This window comes from Echiichthys vipera (assembly GCF_963691815.1).
Source record: "Echiichthys vipera genome assembly, chromosome: 3".
In the NCBI taxonomy this organism is placed as follows: domain Eukaryota; kingdom Metazoa; phylum Chordata; class Actinopteri; order Perciformes; family Trachinidae; genus Echiichthys; species Echiichthys vipera.
Window position 1 is genome coordinate 19799226 of NC_139828.1, and position 13958 is coordinate 19813183.

Consider the following 13958-nt stretch of genomic DNA (forward strand, 5'->3'; position numbering starts at 1 on the left):
CTGCAGGTTCTCTAACTACGTTGTTGATGCTTCATTTAATGTGTAGAGACTCTTATCATGTTACTGCAGAGGTTTGGTGTTATTTGGAGCAATATTAGTGGTTAAAAAAGCTGTTTTAATGCGTTACATGCCGCCCTGAGCTTATCCAGGTGTTAAAGGAAAATCTACGTTAATAGTTCATACATGGAAAAAATCGTCTCAAAGGCTTATTTGATGACCGAATTTGCCTGAAAAGAACTTGGGATGATTTTACACCGGAATTTCACTTTAACAGAGAAATCCCAGGGATTCGCTACCAGCCAGACATGGCTAACACTGAGTAGCTCGGGGCGGAGCGCTGAAACATCCCAAAAAAAATTTTTTTAACTACTAATACTGCTCAAAATAACACCAAACCTCTGCAGTAGCATGATAACAGCCCCCCCCCCCCCTACACATAAAACGAAGCACCAACAACGTACTTAGAGAACCCAGAGTTTATTATAAAAAAGACTGTTTTACAATGCAACAAGCCTTAGCAGCAGGCTATGTCTATATTGACATGCAGACCATATGTGCGAATCGAATACATGGATGTTCAGTTCAAGGAGGAAAGTATTGAACTGAACTCCACTCAAGAATAACCTATTACAGTCATGAGCTTCAGGATAGCTACTTAAATCCAATGAGATGAAATCATTATGAATTTTTTTTTTTTTTAATTAATAAATTATTTTCGGCTTCCCTACTTTGGTTCTCAGCCCCAAACCTATTCGTTCCTAATTTTTTTTAAAAATGTTAAAATATTGAGTGCTTGACTTAAGAGTGCTTTGTTGGGGACTACGTTAAGCCACAAATTTTGTACGCAGTGAGTAGCCTCTTTTCAGCAGAAGAACAATGTATGTTTGATTAATGCAAAATAATTCCCCCACATTCACATACACAAGAAAAGGGCAACAGAGTGGCTTGATTTGTTTTAGGTAGGACAGCAATGGTGCTCCACGGGCAGAGGAATAAGAAATGTCAGGCTTTGGCAACTCATTACTTAGTAGGATCAATTTGTTGTTGAGATTTGTCACTAAACTTATAGTTTGATTATTACATTATTTTTCACACAATTATAATACATAAAATGACTTTTCTATTTGTTCTCTACTGTGTAATTAGGGCATTTCTCCCATAATGTTTGTGGATTTTAGATTTCAGATGAATCTGCTAGGGTAAGTATGTCTTTTAAATTTCTAAAATGTAAAGAAGAGGTAAAAGGGGGTAAACAGATAAGATGAGGTTGCAGAGTGAAGGAGATGCACAGAGCGACGATAAGCTTGTCCAGATGGTATAACTGGAGACCCAGCCTGCTAGGGGGAAGACGAGCCAGGAACATGAAGAGGCCTATTCTGGACAACTTCCTCTGGAAAAAAATGAGAGCTGGCATCAAAGCCAGCCTCCTGTGATGTAGAGACTCTCACCAGGTTTTCAGCACATTCCTGCTGACCAAACACTGATATCTTTCGGTGCCTATGTTCAAATGTGACATCTTTGCTTTAACGGATGGTTGTGGAGCACCAAATAAGCCTAATTATTTTTGTGTATAGTTGATAGCCTGACTGGAAATAACACCAGAATTTTAACATTAAACACTGAATAAACTACCTAAATAGTATGTGCAGAACTTACTCCTTACTACATAGTTTGTCCTCTCCTTTAGACTGTTTCAAACCTCAAATCTTACAGTAGCACTACTGCTTTTAGATTAATATCATGTTTGTTGACCAACATCTTGTGCTAAATACATTGAAATTAAGAATTAGCAATTCATTTATTTAGGAACGTTGTTGCGTAAGGTTGCAGTTAATTACAAAATTAATCATTCATCATATTTTTCAGTTGGTGTTCAGTGTTGACAGGGAATTGTGATGCTAAAGATAATGAAATACCAAAAAGAAAACATAATATGTTTAGTGTCAGTACACAAGTGATCGATACAAAATCCTCCAATTTCCTGATGAAGACTGAGTGCTCTGAGGACGGACAAACAAGTTGACATTATACTATAATATGATACATACTATCATACATACTACAATGTGAGCTTTAAAAAAGTAACACGAGACTCAGATCCAAAGAAGCCAAATCCTATGTGCCCAAACTAAAGGTGCACAAACACATTGTATGTTGAGGGGAACAGTTTATGGCACTCATGATAATACATTTTCTGTTAGAACAAGGACTGTGTCCTGCTCTTCTTTATGATTTATGATCTCCACTTTTGGGTAAGGCTCTGATGATGAATGCTTGTGCCGGACTGTCAACTAGAAAAAGACTTAATCATCCCATATTTTATCACACAGCATCAGATGAAACTGACTGTCAGAGTCTACTGCATCTCCTAGGCAACTCGGAGCTCCTCAATGGCAAACAGTATGTTGATGAACAAACAAGACGTCTCCTGAGGTTCTGTCTCCAATCTGTGACCTTGCATGCACCTGGGGCTAAAGCCACAGTTTTATCTGAAGATAATTGAGCGTTGTGGGAAATAACCAGGGTTTTCCTTCTTTCTTTGTTAGTGTTTCTAAGTCTCTGATGTAAATCCTTGGTTTCTGTATGTTGATTAACATAACAGTACAGCTATGAATGAGTGCTAGGGGGATTGCGGAGAGAAGTCACATGGGGGGTTGCAAATGGTGACATTTCGTAGTCGTAAAACACTGATAACATCCACTGGGGTCATTTGTAAGGTGCTTTGATGTAACTGTTTATATGCTGAAGTTACTTGGAGAGAGGGAGAGATTATTTCAGACCCGGTTGAGGTTGCGTCTCTCCTGTATGCATGCAGTTTAGTAAAGACATGATTTGAGAAACACTGAGGACTCCAGAGAATTTCTTTCACAGGGGGTGAACGTTTCACTGGAATATAAGTGATAAAGGAGAAGATGGGGCAGCATACTTGCACCATCCCACTTGTAGTTTCAACAAATAAACCGCTAAATCGAACATCCTTTTGTCCTGTCATATATTATGAAATGCTACAGTATACTTCTGTTCCTGTCAATAAGACTGTGATCTTTGTCGGCCTGCCTTGTTAAAGATCTGTTATAAAAGTTATAATAATCCAGTCAAATTCTGAATATTAGTGCAAGAAAAGAAAAAATGACACCCATGTTAACACCCCCTGTCCTAATGGTCTGTCAGCTTCTCACGGTTCTACTCTACAAAGGCAGCACTAAGAGTGTAAATATTTATTTCCTGCAAAGCTCTATGACTTGCAAATTAGATGTTCTGTTGCCTTGGTAAGAAAATTGGTTTGTGTCTCTCTCTTTATCTACATCTCTTACCTAACCCATCTCAATTTTAAACTACAAATTCACATTGCTGCTCCTGTTTCTCACAGCAGTCGAGATATCTATCTGTGAATCACTGATGGGAGATTGACTTCCCGCTACCAGAATCTCCAAAGACCTCAGGAAGCTAAACAGCTCCACTCAGCTGACCAGCACTGAGGGGCTCCACACAAACACATCACATGTTGAGAAATGAAAGGCAGGGCTCCAAAAGAACAAGGTCGGCATGCACTGACTGTGGCTGTCAGTTTACACAGGACAGCCACCAACCTTAGGTCCAGCTTAGCTCCGGGCCGCCGCAGCAGAATATATAACGAAAGAACAGTATGGGTGGACTCTACTGGTTATGTTGTTGATATTAGCAGACTCCATTTAGCCATCACTGTTGGTTGTATGGGGAGCTGAAGGGGGGCCAGGGAGTCAGGAGCGTGCAAAATGTTACATCCTTTGGAGTTTTTTCAGAAAATCCATCCCAAAACCTTTACATACCGTCAATGTCAGTCTGCAGGCTTTTACAGGTAACCAAGAAATTTGGCAAGGATCTCGATTTTTAAGTTGCGTAACAAACTGTTTGCCCATTGGCACAGTACCTTTAAATTTGAGTACAATAGTCCTCATGAAAAGGTTGCCAATCAGCATTGAGACCACTTTGGGGCATTAGCTTTATTTAGAAACTGCATATGTTCTTCACTGCTCGGAGATGGAATGTTTCAGCACCGGATAGTGAGGAAAGTGACACCAGAATGTGTTACTAAAGCTGAAGCGTTTTCATTTACACGTCTTATCTGCTTCTGTTACATCCCTTTACACTGCACTTCTTTAACACTTAGTGTTTGCTCGCCAGCAGCACTGAGAACAGTCTGACAGGTGGTCAACCTTCAAGTTATCTGGGAATGTTTTCAAGGACAATGGCAGATATCTTACAATTGTACAGTAGACAGGTAAAAATGTCATAAAAAAATATGTTTCTCAAAATCACATTTCATCTGAGCTTTTATAATCCACCCTTTGAAGCAGTTGCGAAGACTGGGAAAAGATGGAGGGCTCGGCTGAAATCCAAGGAAACATGGAAAAAACGGTTTGTGAATAAAGGAAAAAGAGGTATGTAACCCAAGGTATGTAGCTCATGGAGCTGCCAGCATCAAACAACAGAGGAAATCAAAAGATTGAGGAATAAATTACTGATTCTGTTATTTTGTTTATCTAGCTCCTTGTCTGAGTCATATGTGATGTTTTTCTATATATCAAAATTGGCTATTTATTATATTTTCAGTGCCAACACTCTCTTTAATGAACAGTATTTTTTGACCTGAATTATTTTCAGCAAATTAACTGCAGTAAAGGTTAAGCATCATTTCACAAGACGCCACAAGGGAGGAAGCGCTAATCCAAATCCAAGGGGAACCCATGGATGAGCAAACGCTTTGACAGTCCCAAGGGTGGTGGTTCACTGATGTTTCAAACAGAAGGTCACAGTTTTTTAACCATTCTGGATGAAGACCCTGAAAGACTATAAGGCTTACTGTCAACAAAAGGTTGAAACATTAGGGGCTTCTCTGACTTTGGGGGGAACAATTTTTATTCTAGCTGCAATTTTTCTGCCTTGAAAGTCAATACCATGATATTTGGATTAAGCATTTTTCTTCACTTGACACCTCTAACATTAACAGGAAAGAATTTCTACATTAATCTTAATTGTAAATTGGTATAAAACAAGTTTATTATTACTGCACTCCAGATTCAAACCATTACAGAAGCACATGAAACATGGCAGTGCAGGGTGTTGTTGTCATTTTCAGTGGTGGGAGTTTTCATTTTAAAGATATAATCTTGTCTTTTAAGTTAAGATCTCTCAAAGAGTGAGTTAAAACAAAAGTGAGTGATCATATGACCCACTAATGAAAGCACTTCTACTTGCGTCTTTGCCAAGTATGACATTCTGTGTGTCTGTGGAGAAATTCCCTCTAGATGTAAATAGGCCGCCATGTTAGTGACGATGCTGACAGCTTTTGATCTGCCAGAGAAGCACGTCACTAACAGTAATGCTGCGTTTAATTGTGTATGGGTGTGTGTGTGTGTGTGTGTGTGTGTGTGTGTGTGTGTGTGTGTGTGTGTGTGTGTGTGTGTGTGTGTGTATTTAAGAGGGGAACTTAAAGGGGGCGGACTGGACATAGAGAGGTGAATGTGTTCCAATAAAGAGCAAAAAGAAGAAAGTAGTGACTGTCACCGTGACAAGATGGAGCGCTCTCAAGGAACAGACTCGCCTACGGTTACATATACAAGGTATATTAAATCTTATGGACTATGACTTTGGGTACAAAGAACGACAACAATTTAATTTAACATAAAGCCAAAAGTAAAAAAAAAAAAAGCTGGTGACAAAATCCAATCCGTCCAGTTCACGAAACATAAACAAACTGGGTATCAGCTGTTTGTTTGTGGTCATTTAATACAGAAACGTAAGGGAGCACTGACCCAGCTGGTTTTCAGCAGATCTAATTCAACAATATTGCTCTCTTGTATATTAACCAGAAGCAAACAACAGCCACTCAAGATGATTCAATTACAAAGTAAAAACATAAATAAGCTTGACTTTATTGCAAAAAAGGATTCTGCTGCAAGAAAAGGGCTGCCTTATTCCTCATATTTCCATTTTAAACCGTTATGCATTTATATTAAGTAGATTTTGACATTGAGAGGGTTTGATGTCACTATGCAGATCTTTGTCTGTCTTAAATGCTGAAACTGAAACAACATTCCTGCTGAATAATAATTCATATGGCTGAGTTTTGACAAATGAAACAGACGGAGGAGACAATCATACATCCCTTTCTATGTTGCCCAACCCACCCAGCGATGTGTCTGTTTGTTTTGATAAATTAAACATTCAAAATGGCTCCTGCTGGCCTGAATCAAGTAAAGATGTCACGTACTGTAAATGAACAACAATAATAGAGAAAGGAAAACATTTCAAAGAGCGTATTGACTATGCCAACACTCACACTCACAAGTTTTCCAAAGATGTGTGGCCTGAATATTAAGAATACATTGAGAATACATTGTGCAGAACATTTTAAGTTACACAAAACAAAAATAACTTCAGATCTTCAACGTAGATTAATCTGCAGACACCAGGCTGGTGAGAGTATTTATAGTATGTACAAATTAAATAAAGAAGGCCATGTAAACCATTTAATCTCACACAACAACAAATCTATGTGGCTAATGCCTAGTTCACGCGCCAAAACAACTTAAGCACTGATTTTTCACTCGCCGATCAAACTTTATATCATGCAAATCCGCGTTGGCTCTGTGCTTGCAAATTTGCACTTGAGCACTTTGTGTGAACTGTTCAAAGACGTGAGCTGAGCGGTATCTAGCTAAATATGTGTGTGGGAGGTTGTCGGGAAGTCCAAGAGCCGATGAGAGAGCAACAAACACGTTGAGGGGAAACAGGCTGTTTTGTAAATACGTAAACATCAACAAACATGACTACAATCCATTCTTTCACCTGTTTTCCTTTCTTTTTCTTTGTTTTATTGCTGCAAATCAGTGCTTTTGCTTCAATAAAACACAGACACAAAAAAGCCATTCACAGGTTCACACGTTTTGTTTCAAAGCCAGTGACTCTGACTCACAACTCCCAAGTTCTGCTGCTGCTGGGATTAAAGGCCCTGACACATCAGGCCAACAGTCAGGCGTTGGTCAGAGTGTGTTAATTAGCTAACTAATGTCCTGTTGGTCTTCCCGTTTCCCTTTTTGTAGGACGGATACACACTGCTGCCTTCTGGTATGGGGAGTTATTTCGCCTCAAGCAGGCACAGAACATACGTGCAGTTGACCGTTGGTTGAAGTCTTTGCAGTGTGTTCAAATGCGGAGACACAGTAGTTCTTTGATGTCTGGGTCTTAAGGACAGAGAAGAGCAGGACATAAGTCGTCTGTAAGGTCATCAAAAATTTTGAGTCTCAGTCCCGCATCTTAGCTGTTTTGTAACCATGGTAATTAGGGTTAGGACCTAATTAAGGAAAAAAACATTGCAAATGAACAGTCACTAAGTCATGTTCCTATCCTAACCTTAAATCCTTAAGATACGAAACATGTATTACACAAGCATCCTAACTTCCCAAAATCTTTAATAAACTGGCTTCAGCTCTTTTTTTTCTTGTGGCTCTCAAAACCGACTGTTCGACGGCACACACAGCGGAGAGCTACTTGACACATGCGGTTATATCGATGAGGACTGGTGGTTTGAATTGGCAGCTTTGTTTTTCGCTGTGATGAGAAAAGTAGCTTCAGTTGATGAGAAAAGTAGCTTCTGTTGTTCAGACACAAAAGTTGCTAACTGATGTTGGATTATTTAGGATTGCCTAACCTGAGATAAGACAGGATGGAGCTAGATAAAATATGATTCCTAGACATAGTTTGGATGTGCTTCTGCAATAGCAAATTGCGAAAAATCCCCTTTCTGTAATATGGCCCCTAAAACCTAATATTTTAAATATTGTAAAAAAAAAAGTATAATAATAAAAATAGTATTGACAGAAGACATCTACTGATCCCCTCCTAGAACTAAGAAACGTCTGCATGACAGCATGTATGAATATTTACACTGATTAATTATTGCTCAGCATTCATTAAATGAACGGTGCTTCACACATACAAACAGAGACACACCTGTGCAATGTGAGGTGCAAATGAAAGGTTGAGTCATTTTTGGTCACACTCTGGAACCCTGACGCTCTGAGTCTGTATTTTGCTCTTGGTTTCAAAGTATTTTGGACTCCCCAGTCGTCTCCATATGTCAGACAAGAATTTATTTGATCAACAGAGGACATCCCTGCCTTCTCTTTACAGCACCAGATTGGGATTTAGGCTCTTTAGCTGGGTGTATAACATACAAATCTTGCCTAATGCAACTTTAATTCTGTAAGGAATGTATGAAAACATAAATTATATGTTTAATGAAATTAGAACAATCTCTTGAGGCAGTTTGATTGCTACATAGCAAACATAACTGTGAAGTGAATCTGTGAATATAACACAGATAGGTTATGTAACACGCAACACATACGCTGTAACACAGCTCTTAGTTGTACTACATTAAGCATTTAAAGGAAACTTCATTATAGCTTATAGCTAGATGGTGTAAGAGCTGATCCAAACATCTCTTCTGTATATATATACACAAAGTCAAAAGTACGTATTTCACTAGGGCTCATTAATGGCCCCTTGATTCTGAAAAGGCTGCCTGCCTTTTATGACAACATTTAAAAACCTATTCAATATTCTAGTTCATTGATAACAAAACAAGACAGAAAGAAAACCAAGACAGCAGAATGTGATGTGGAGGCTATTTACTGTCTCCACCATGTTTATGACAATTAAACTGATGTATCACAGTTAATTTGGATGATAGGATGATGATTAACATGCTGTAACATTGATAGGGAGATGACTGTTTTCCTGCAAGATGGCCAGGCCTTCCTGCTTAAACAGGAAAATTAATCCCATGTTCTGCTTGTGTTGCAGTAATCCGCACGTCTGCACGCCTTGACTCAACACACCAACAGATCAGCATGGTTGTGATGCATCAGAGTCATTGTGCCTACCGTCTCCTGTTTGCTCCTGGAATGGATCTGCTCTCCTAGCTCCTCATATTACCAGTCCATCTAAAGCGATTACAGTTATTACAGAAATATTGTTTCTTTGCGATGGAGAGAAGAAGGGAGGGGTGGAGGTGACTGCGGTGTTGCCAACAAGCAATCAGCTAGTGAAGTGGCAAGTATCTTCAAAAATAGCAGCGTTTGAATAAATTGCCGATGTGGTTTACAGTACCAGATGCTGCTGTCAGCTTACAGAATATTATAAGTCTTCTATTTCTCATTGGGCTATCTTCGAATAGTTTTCTTTGTTTACACTGTTTGTAGGCACTCAACAAATGTTTTGTCATTGTATAAATGCACTGCAGAAATCAAAGTAAATGCACATTTGCTAGTTGTCCATAGCAGCCACCCAATCTGTGAACCAATCAAATCTGCGATATCATGCTTTATTTGCTATGGCAGATACAGAGTGGTGCATGTGCTATATAAAACTCGGTCTGTGCTATGAATTTGACCACCGCAGTGTATGAGATACAGCGCTGCGCTGCGTTTGTGGGACAGACCCACTTGTTAAAAAGGGAAACTTGCAATAACTGCAGTTTCAAAATTGTTCCCACATCACTGCGCACGGAGCTCCCCCTGTTCACCTGCCAGCAAAACTAGGAAGACCAGACATGAATATTCTCCTTGGTAGTTGCAACAGTGACATACGCTTGGATGCCAGATGTGTTACAGAAATGCAGCGCAGTGTCGATTATGAATGAGCCTGAGTAATGATTTCCTCACTGTTATGAGGAAACTGTGCAGCGTGACAGCAGCTGTTTTGAGCTGAACTTCTGTTATTAATGCACCTCCTAATTTCACAAAAAAAAACTAAATAAATGTGTTGTTGAAAGTAAACAGGGCCAGTTACGATAAGACCAGAGGAGTCTCAGAGGTAATGAGTATGTCTGACAGCAGGTCTGTAGTTGCATGTGTGTGTGTGTGTGTGTGTGTGTGTGTGTGTGTGTGTGTGTGTGTGTGTGTGTGTGTGTATACTGTATGGGTTTGAAAGGATGACGGAGACTGTATTTGAAGTCACAGGCTTGTTTCTTGTTGGTTAAATTGTCTGCTGGTGCACAGGAAAAGTTGCTTTCCAGGAGCATATTTTACAACTTGTTCCACACATTAAGTGCATATTAAACGTGCAGACAGAGAGCGTTGATGTGATGTGACGCTGCTTGCTGATATGACATAGAAGATGGGTTCTAAAATACATTTCCGTCTTTAAGAACTTGATCCTCCTCCTAGTTATTCATGCAATTACTCGATCTGGGAAAACATTAGTCGTTCCCATTCCTACTGACGCCACAGAGATTTCATTAAACAATTCATTTATTGGACCAAGCTGAAATATTCAATTTCAAACGACATGATTCAAATTCAGTGTTTTACAATTATTCTAGTTGAGCGATCCAAATTCAAATATAAATGATTTAAATTAGTTTCAAGTTTCTTTTATTACCAAACGGCTACACTGGTGGAATTAGTTGATAAATAAATAGAACAAATACATATTATACAAATATAAATACATGTTAATTCAGTTTCTAGTGGCATATATTCCTGCCCATACAAATACAGCAGGACTTGTGCTCCAGCCTCTGAGAGTGAGGTCAGAGCAAGGACGGGGATACAAATCTCTATTCTATTCACTGAGTATTGTTTAGTAATACATCAAGGTTTATCGAGAGCAACTGCATTCATTTCTCTCATCTATTGTACCTAGACTGAACCAGTGGGCATTGAATATGGACAAGAAGTGCTTTACTCATTTTCCTGTAGTGCTCCATCACCAAGCTATTACGGTGTTGCTGCCAGATGGATCAGAAACCCTATTTGCTGTTGTGATTGCTTGCTACTCTGAAATACATGGCACGTCACCCCACATCACACACTACTGCAGATAAAGGAAACATCCTTGTTTTGGATTTTTCCAAATAATAATGAGCTTGGCTGAGATTAGGGGCTTCCCTTACCTCAAATCCTCCTGTGCCAATTACACAAACATAAAGTCTTTTCCATTTCAAGGAACTTGGAATTCTAAACTACAGGCTAGCTTTAATTTCTCAAATTATAACTCTTAATCCTTTTTAATCCTTATAATCCGTTTGATTCAGAAGCAGTGAATGCAACAGTGCAATGCACAAGGACCAGCTCCAGTTTGAAGGCAAAGACAGGACTATTCCTAAAAGTCGACATATGTCCTTTGGTATGAAACGGACCGGAGAGCATGCAGACCTTACAGTGGCCTTCTTGCTGTGCTGCCTGATGCTAAGATTGGACCGCCTGCCTGTGCCATTTGGATACTATTCACTTTCTCTCTTGTGAGTGGGATGCCACTAGAAAGATAATAAAAGCACCCTTCACATTACCGACAATGTCTGTGGACTCATTCATTATATCCTTTCCTGTTTATTTGGCATTCATGGCAATCAGAATCAACTGTCAGAGGCTGACGGGAAAATTCCACTGTTTGGGTCTGTAAGTAGCAATTTTCCTATATCGTTTACATGATACATTTCTATATGTTACGAGGTAAAAATGAGCAAATGTCACGACCAACGCTCATTTTAAATTCCTAAGAGGCAATGTCAGTCAGATCAAGCCATTATCAGGCTGATATTGTGTAGTCTGATCCCTGTATTACGTAAACTGTCCCAGTGGGACAATTTTGATTGTGTGCTCTGTGTTACAAAAAAAAGAAAAATAAGTGGTTGACATGTTAAGACAAGGTTAAGAATGAATCTCCATGCTTAAGTCACAGGGTTGGCTATCTAAAAAAAAAAAAAAAACAGTTTCAGGAAATAAAGTTCAGCCATCAGTGAGGAACTTGGAGTAGAGCCACTTTTGCGTTGCGTTGAAAGGAGCCAGTTGAGGTGGTTCGGGCATCTAGTAAAGATGCCCCCTGGGCGCCTCCCTAGGGAGGTGTTCCAGGCACGTCCAGCTGGGAGAAGGCCTTGGGGAAGACCCAGGACTAGATGGAGAGATTATATCTCCACACTGGCCTGGGAACGCCTCGGGATCCCCCAGTTAGAGCTGGTTAATGTGGCCCGGGAAAGGGAAGTTTGGGGTCCCCTGCTAAAGCTGCTGCCCCCGCGACCCGACCCCGGATAAGCAGATGAAGATGAGATGAGATGAGATGAGATGAGGAAATAATTTGGTGCGTTATCCTTCATTCATACAGTAAAATATAATTGAACATCAAATTCCCCAAATCAAATTAAATACACTGCCCTCTCTTTGCTTGAAAAGTAATTATTGAAAGGTAAATGGAGAGCATTTATATAACGCTTTTATCCAAAGTGCTTTACAATTTTAGCCTCTCATTCACCCATTCACACATACGTACACTCACATCCATGGAAGCAAGCTACCATGCAAGGTGCTGGACAACCATCGGGGGCAGTTTGGGGTTCAGTGTCTTGGCCAAGGAAACTTCAACATGTGGACAGGAGAAACCGAGGATCGCACCACCAAACGTGTGGTTGAAGGACGATTCACTCTACCTCTGAGTCATGTTTCTACACACATTTACAATGTATAGCTTCAAGGAAATGTAATTATCAACGTTAAGACTTTTTATATCAAAGCTACACTCGTGTTGATGTCTAAGAGAATAATTTATGGTCTTTTGCAGGAAAGGGGGGCAGTGACAAATATTAAACAGGGAATCAGAGCCCATTTAGCATTACACCCTGAGTAAAATCAACAAACAAGTTCATCAAGCAGGCAACAACAGCGGTTTCCAAGTAACGCATGACCTGTTTCTGCTATGGGCGACTGGGCTGCCTGGGAAATAAGTAAACACTGTCAATTCTGCATGAGTCTTACAACCAGCCAGAGGCAAATGCACAGGGAGGAAGAAGGAGATAGTAATTTTTTAAATGAATGTGTCTTTACATCACAGCTATGTGTCTAGTTTCAAACAAACACTTTTGTCATGAATGTCAGGCGGAAAATTCTCCATGAAATAAAATCATACTGTAGAAGCCTCATGGTTACAGGGTTTAAGAGTCCAAACAATAATGTCTGATATTCCAAACACAAGGAATAGTTTCACAATTTGGGAAATAGCGACTGAATACACCTATTTGGAAGAAAAAAAAATGATTTCACCGTTTCTGACCGTGGATACTGGATATTCTGACATTACAACTCAACTCGTCTTTTTTCTTCTATCAGAATAAGATCATTTATATCATATATACCTTTTTTTAAAAATACTGTTTCTAGTATATTATCAGTGTGTTTTCTTGGAAGATTCACTAGTGGCTTGCCTATTATAAATATATATATATATAAAATACCTCCTTTGAGGGTATTTCACTGTGTGTTTCTGATTGGTGTTTCTGGCCGCTAGCTGCAACTTGGATTTTCAGGGGTGGGTTTGGTAATTAGGGGGCACTTGCAAACATCATTTTGCTTTACCTTTAAACCTTTCTCTGAGTAGGAACCATTGACTATTAATAGCTAAACTATTATTGCAAATTACCGGTTAGTAACCTGTTACATTTCTCTGTCGGGTAAATGTAGTTGAACAATGACTTACACATGAAGTATGGTTAGTGGTAGTATCAGTGTCGGAGCTAGAACGAATAACCGAGGGGGCAGGAGCCTTACAGCAGGAGGGCAACGCGGTTATTCTAAAAGGTTTGGCGCAAACACACTCCTGAGGTACACTGCAGGCCTCCGATCTGAAATGTCCACCCCACAGATCCAGCAGTATTTTAGGAAAAGGTTGCTTTTTAGGCAAGAACACTGTATAACTCGATAACAGGTCGATTAAATATTAATATGTATAAAATGTATTTTTTAAAATAACAGTTTACTTTAAATATAATGAATATTGGCATTTTATTTGGTGGCAGCAATCCATATATCCATAAATTAATTGAAGTAACTCACTACAACTATACAATATGAGCTTTCCAAATTGTGTTGAGTTTTTTCAGCTTGTCTTCAACCTGTCATTTGTGTGAAAGCAGTCTCCGG